The sequence below is a fragment of the Natator depressus genome, chromosome 2 (assembly GCF_965152275.1).
Source record: "Natator depressus isolate rNatDep1 chromosome 2, rNatDep2.hap1, whole genome shotgun sequence".
In the NCBI taxonomy this organism is placed as follows: Eukaryota; Metazoa; Chordata; order Testudines; family Cheloniidae; genus Natator; species Natator depressus.
This window is the reverse complement of record NC_134235.1, coordinates 184,851,227-184,858,888: the sequence shown is the minus strand read 5'-3', so window position 1 is coordinate 184,858,888 and position 7,662 is coordinate 184,851,227.

Genomic DNA, 7,662 nt, shown 5'->3' with positions numbered 1-7,662 from the left:
GTAGCTAGGTGTTTTGCTCAAATCCTGCCTAAAAATACTACTGTCAGTCTTGCATCATTTTCATACAGTTCATTTACTCTTTAGTCAAACCATAAAGTCCCTTGGACAAATTGTGTCCCAGGAACACTAACTTTACGGGGGAGGGGGTTGTAGCTGTAATTTAGGAAACATTTGGCCAAGAGTCTCTGTTCTAAGGTGATTGATTTTCATTGGTTGGAATACAGTACAGTGATGTATTTGGGGTTGTAGAGGTCATGTTCAGGACATTTTTTTTTTTTATATATACTTCAGTGTGAATTAACCAACTAAAACTTAAATGTTATTTCAAACTGAATTCTTCTAAATCCTCCTTACAGAAGAAGAATGCTAACAGTGAGGTACAGCATGTTGTATAGGGGAAGAAACACATATATAGAGCCAGATGCTGTTCTCAAAGCTTAATTTGGCCTTATTTATACATTCAAGAAAATATCAAAAGCTTCCATTTCCAACTTAGAGCCACTGGTTTAGTGTGTTGATATCCCCACAGATCTATGGGCTATTTATTTAGGGCCCAGTTCTTGGAACCCTTACTCATGTTGAGTAGTCCCATTGAAATCAGTGGAACTACTAGTGTGGGTAAATGCTCTGTTTCACAACTGGGTCCTAAAACCCAGTGATAGGTTAGGAGTGTTAGGCTGGGAGAGGGAAAGCAAGAGATCTCAAATTGTTGTTCATGCCAACATTTACTCTTTGATAAATCAGGGCTATTGACTCAGTTAGACAACTAGAATTGGTGATCATTGATATCCCTACACTGTCTTAGACCCCAATTTGACAAAGCAGTTAAGCATGTGCTTAAATACCACAGAAGTCAGTTGGTCATGGACAGAGACTCTTCAGATAACCTGGGCAAAACTTAGAGAATTTTGAATAGCCGGGCCAAAATAATGAATTTGATTCAGTATTTAACAGGGACCCAATACAGACCATGAAGCTTTAGGGTAACGTGCTCTTGTTGGCTTGTGTTGCTGGGTTGGAGATTGCTGCATTCCAAACCAAATGGAACCCTTAATACAACTGCTCTTGGGCTGACATTAGCCTGGTTATTCAAAAATCCATGGGTCGGTATACAATGTGTATGTTACGTTGAAGTGGGAACACCGTGCTGGAAGTTAAAGCTACCACATGAATTTGTTTTTCTGAACTTCTCCCAAGGCTCTACTTTCTCTAAAATGAGAATCCCAGTTGCACATCTATCACCTTTTCTCTTTTGGAAATTCATTACTCTTCTGATAAACACCACACACTTCTTCCAGTTGAGGTGTTAATTCCCTAGCTCTACCTAAAAGAAAAATGTAAACACAATTTCTCCATAATCCTCTGATCGGAAGAAATCAAATCTCTCTTAAGCTGCTTTTGTGCTTGAGAAGTGAAGCATGTTTTCTGCAAGAGCAAAATTCAGGCAGCCCAGCTTTACCTTTTATTAACTATGACAGAATCAGCAACCAGTAGGACATAATTTGAGTCCAGCAGTTGGTCATTAATAAACTCAGAGGTCATGCTGGATACTAACATTTTAATGAGTATGTTCCCTACCCTTTCCCAGAGTGTTCATAAAATTCCCCACTGTCTGTCTGTCTGTCTCTTTTTTTTTTTTTTTTCTTGTGAATAATAGCTTCATAACAGAAGGCTGGCTGGGTACACTTCCTTACACTGGACATATTCCCATTGCATTCAATAGAGCTACTCACATGAGCAAGGATTGTTGAATTGGGCCATATCCCATGTAACTTGTCTTTGAGGGTCCACAGTGATCTCTCATTTAACCACCTATTTTATCTTTCTGCAATACCAGCTAACAGTTGTTTTATCAGGGTTCATCGATTTGTCTCTTTCTGTCCTTGTAAAGGACCACTGCTGGCTTCTGAGTGACACCAACTACTGCAAACCTACAGCAGAGCGATTCTTACGGTTATGGTTAGTGAATGCAAATTATCTCATTGCTTCAGGTGGTTTAAACTTCATAAGTTCAGCAAGAAACAAGCCTTTCTAGAAAAATAGCCCTTCAGAAATATATTAAGTAAATGCAACAGACTAGTAGTATTTGACAGTAAATTCGTGTGTAAACAAATAGAAACTATTACTTTAAAAGCTCTTGTAAACAGGCAGAGTTCCCACCTTGTGCTAAGCACAGAACTAGCCCACTCACTTTCCTGGATATATTGTTAACTTGATAGCAAATAGAGCACAAGCATCAGCCTAAAATTTCTGCCCAAGTTTGGTAATGCTCAGGGCTTTCCCTGCAGGTCCTCCTCCAACCCAGTCAGTGTGCCTGGAGCACCACAGAAAAGTTTCACAAAAAGAAAAGGAGGACTTGTGGCACCTTAGACGAACCAATTTATTTGAGCATAAGCTTTCGTGAGCTACAGCTGAATGCATCCGATGAAGTGAGCTGTAGCTCACAAAAGCTTATGCTCAAATAAAATGGTTAGTCTCTAAGGTGCCACACGTACTCCTTTTCTTTTTGCAGATACAGACTAACACGGCTGCTACTCTGAGAAAAGTTTCAGTGTCTTATGTTCTGGTTGGGGATAATAAGATCCACCTGGAAGCATGAGTCAGCAAAAACATATCTGCATCTATATGCTGGTCCAAACACTGATCATTATCCTAGGATCTGCTAATGTGGTGGTTGTGCATGGCTACATGTCATTCTGTCCACGTGGCCTGTAAAGGTCAGTCCAGGTGTTTCCCTAGGTAGTCCTGTAAGTGCCTGTAATACATAGATCACGTTGTTTAGTAGACAAAGAATTTAAACAAAAAATTCTAGGTGATCCCTTGTATGTAAATAAATACAAATGAAAAGGTTGGATTTTCAGTAGTCACAATCTCTTCAGAAAGTTATGGAGACAGAATGTAGAAGACCAATGGATAGTACAGCCGGAGGTTAATCAGCCTTCCTAATGAAAATATATAGTGTATTAAGGAGCAGCATTTGTATAAAAAAAAAATCAGGTACAAGAAGAAGTGTCATTCTGAGTAAACAAGACAGACTTAGGCTAAAACGAAGCCAAGTACACAATGCAGAAGAATCCCTTCATCACCTCTCTGTTAATGTAAAGTTTAGTGTTTTTGTTATTTTGAATTTTTGGCTAGCTGTTCTTCAAACTCCTTTTTGCTTTTTCTTATTACATTTTTACACTTAATTTGGCAGTGTTTATGCTCCTGTTATAAACATACAGCTAAGGGTAGCATAAAATCCCTCCTTTACCTGTAAAGGGTTAAGAAGCTCAAATAACCTGGTTGGCACCTGCCCAAAAGGACCAATAAGGGGAGAAGATACTTTCAAATCTGTGGGGGGAAGGTTTTTGTTTGTTTTCTCTCCAGGTCAGCGAGGAACCAGCGCAGGGAAAATACATCTCCTAAAGCCATACCTGAACTAAGCATCTAAGATTACAAATTGTAAGTAATAGGAAGAAAAGGCGTTAAATTATCTTTTGTTTTAGCTTGTGAATTTTCCCTGTGCTAAAAGGGAGGTTTATCCCTGTTTTTTGTAACTTTAAACTTTTGCCTAGAGGGGAATCCTCTGTGTTTTGAATCTAATTACCCTGTAAAATTACCTTCCATCCTGATTTTACAGAGGTGCTTCTTTGCTTTTTTTCTTTATGATAAAGTTCTGTTTTTTAAGAATCTGATTGGTCTGGTCTGTGCTCACCTGGTTTACCTATTTGATTGGTAGATTATTTTCAAGTCTCCCCAGGAAAGGGGGTGAAGGAGTTTTGGGGGGATATTTTAGGGAAACAGGAACTTCAAGTGGTCCTTTTCCTAAATCTTTGTCTAACTCACTTGGTGGTGGCAGCAGTACTCATCCAAAGACAAGAAAGGATTTGTGCCTTGGGGAAGTTTTTAACCTAAGCTGGTAAAAATAAGCTTAGGGGGTCTTTCATGGGGTCCCCACATCTGTACCCCAAAGTTCAATGTGGGGAGGGAACCCTGACATGGTGGCAGCGCGGTGGGATCATTTTGAACCAGAAGCACAAACCTCAGGATATTAAAAGGACTTTTCTTTTGGCTGCTTGAAAAGCAGGGAGTTGTTTTTGTTTGTTTTTTTATTTATTTATTTATTTTTTTAAAGGACACTTTTTTTTTTCTTTTTTTTAAAGCTGAGAGCAGCTGGAGGTTTTTTTTTTTCTTTGCCTGAAGGCAGAGGAGTTAAGTTACAGCAAGGGAATTCACAAGCTGTTTGGGATTTTTTGTTTTTTGTTTTTCTTTTTCTTTCTAGCTCTCGGGTTAGGCTAAGCTAAGCGCCGGAAGCCTAGGATAACAAAAAGTAATATCCAGAAAAAAACTAAAATTAGCCAGACTTGAAGCTGAAGAGAGACAAAAAGAACATGAAAGGCAAATAGCCTTAAAGCGCTTGGAAGCAGAGGCAGAGGCAAAACGCTTGGAGACGGAAATGGAGGCAAAATGCTTGGAGGCAGAGTTAGAGCTAAAGCGCTTAGATCTGGAAAGGGCTAAAATTGGGTCTACTGGATAACGCTAACAATCCTTCCCCAAAAATCCACAAATAGGAGTGACTGTGTCCACAGTATGATGAATCCAGTGATATTGCTGAATATTTCATCACCTTTGAGAGACTGTGCACACTCCATGCAATTCCTGACGATCGCAAGATAACCACATTGGTAGCAAAATTGACTGGCAAAGCTCTAAACATATTCAACAAGATGCCTATTGAGGATGCTTCTAACTATGATAAATTTAAGGATTTGGTTTTGAAACAATTTCAGATTACACCTGAAACTTACAAAGTAAAATTTAGAACCCTTAAAAGAGGGCCTAGACTAAAAGCAGTGCAATTTCTTAAATGTGAGATTTCTAAAAATAGCTACAGCACTCGACCCAAGGCTTAAGAATCTTAAGTGCCATCCAAAATCTGAGAGGGACGAGGTGTGGAGCATGCTTTTAGAAGTCTTAAAAGAGCAACACTCTGATGCAGAAACTACAGAAGCCAAACCACCAAAAAAAAAAATCAACCTGCTGGTGGCATCTGACTCAGATGATGAAAATGAACATGCGTCAGTCTGCACTGCTTTGGATCATTATCAAGCAGAACCCATCATCAGCATGGAAGCTTGTCGTCTGAAATGGTGGCCAAAGCATGAAGGGGCATACGAATGTTTAGCATATTTGGCATGCAAATACCTTGCAGTGCCGGCTATAGAAGTGCCATGCAAATGCCTGTTCTCTCTTTCAGGTGACATTGTAAATAAGAAGCAGGCAGCAGTATCTCCCGTCAATATTAACAAATTTGTTTGTCTTGGCGATTGGCAGAAAAAGAAATAGGACTGAGTGGACTTGTATGCACTAAAGTTTACATCATGTTGTTTTTGAGTGCAGTTATGTAACCAAAAAAAACTACATCTGTAAGTTACACTGTCACGATAAAGAGTTTGCACACAGTACTTGTATGAGGTGAATTGAAAAATACTATTTTTTGTTTATCATTTTTACAGTACATGTATTTGTAATCAAAAATAATATAAAGTGAGCACTGTGCACTTTGTATTCTGTGTTGCAATTGAAATCAATTGAATGTAGAAAAACATCGAAAAATATTTAATACATTTCAGTTATTCTATTTTATAAGTGTGTTTAATCACGATTAAGTTTTTTAATTGCAATTAATTTTTTTTTAGTTAACTGCAATTAATTGACAGCCCTATTTAAAACATTTTCGGTAGACCTAAGGCACAGTTCACATTCTGCAGCTCAGCCACAAAAGTTGAGGAGGCATCTAAAGCATCTAATTCTAAACAGATCAGCGAGAGCATTTCTGTGGCCTTATGCCTCCATCAAACCTCAGAGCCCATGCCTTTACAGCATTGACAAATTCAAGTTTGCTACATGGGGAAACAAGATTGGTGGTGTTGGTCTGTGTAATGTGAGGGAGGGAGAACCCCCTATATATTTAAAACAATGCAGATGATAATATGCAATTCATATTATATAGTAATTTTAATTAACACATAATTAGTATACAGTGTATCTATATGGACCAAATTCTTGTCTCACCTCTGGCAGTGCAAAACAACCCTAAAACTAGATTCACCTACTCCTTGAGGATACACACGCACCCCCTCTGGGGGAATCCTCCAGCAGCGTAGAACTACCATACTGGCTCCGATAATGCCATCCCGACTGACCCTCCACATGAGAAGCATGAGAAAGGGGAAGGGACCAGGGTGTGTTCATCCTGCTGGCACCCCTGATGGCTGGAATAGCCATCTGTGTAGCCAGCGAAAGTTAGAGCTGCCCTCAGGATGGTGTAACTCATGCCATGGATCCAGTTCAGCTCAGCACCAAGATTTGGGGACCAGAGCAGTGGTCCCCAAAACCACTTTGGCCCCCACTCTGGTCTTGTGCTGTGTACAGCTCCACCAGGCTGGAGGATCTGGTCCCTACACAGATAGCTAAAATCATCCAGAGTATTAGATAGCTGCCTCTGCTCAGTTGAATCAAACAAGTAAAAACATTATTTGGAGAACATTTATTTAACTTGCTCAAATCAACGGAAAATAAGATAAACACGGAACTAGAAGAGTAATCAGAACTACACAGGGCCTGTTGCACACACTTCTAAAAGATTTGTCTCAGCAAGTTTGGCCTTTGAGAAAGAAGCCAGATCTTCACGGAGCTATGCTGATATACAGCGGCTGAGGATCTTGACCAGAATTTTCAAGTACAACTTACACTTCTTGTGGGTTTTTTTGCTTTTCTTATTTTAAATTCAAAGTATTTAAAGTTTGGGGTAGATTTTTTAGGGCTGATGACAGACTTAGAGACCACTGTCCTCTATTTAGCCACAGAGTAAGTATAGCACAGGTAGCAGCAAGGCAAGCTTTCTCCTACTGCTTCACCCAAAACTCCTCAGGCCTGACCTGAAGGGACCACCTTTAGACAGAAGACCATGTTTAGACACCTTTAGCCTCCACATCCATTCAGTCCTATTCATCTCATCAAGAGGGTCAGCAGTTAGTAGCTTTTGTGATGTGGACTCTCGTCCTCTAGGAGACCACCGATCTGATTTCACATAGGCCACCTGACCTGAGTGACTGTAACCTGAGATATGTTAGGATAGGCATGTGCACATTTCAGTAAGGTAATCTCCACCTTAGAAGCTGACAAATGCGCGTATTTAAACAAACCCTGATTGTGTGGAGACCTTGCTCATTAATTAGTAAATATGAAATGGCCTACTCTCTTGCCTTGAGCCATGCACACTACTCCCAAAGGAGCACGTCACATGTTGGTGGCAAACCTTAAGTAATGAGGATTTTCCAGCTTTCCAAGTCATTTCAGCCATGTGCAGCCTAAAATGTTTTCTCATTTCAACATCAACCCAGCACTCAGCCAAATAAAACCCTTAATTCAGATCCTTCCAATGCAAGTTGAAAGCCAAGCAACTGTTCACCCAAAGTGCCCATTTTATAGTTTTATAGTTCTGGGTGCGTGCGTCTATAATCTATTTACCAGCATTCCTACTTCACTATGTGCCTGTTAATAAGATTAGTAATTAAAAAGCTTGATAGCAGTTGGCAAGTATACTCCCCCCTCAGCTGGGTTGGCTTTGAGTCTCAGGCAGGGCATTGAAGAGCATCTGAAGGAGTGAAGTCAAGA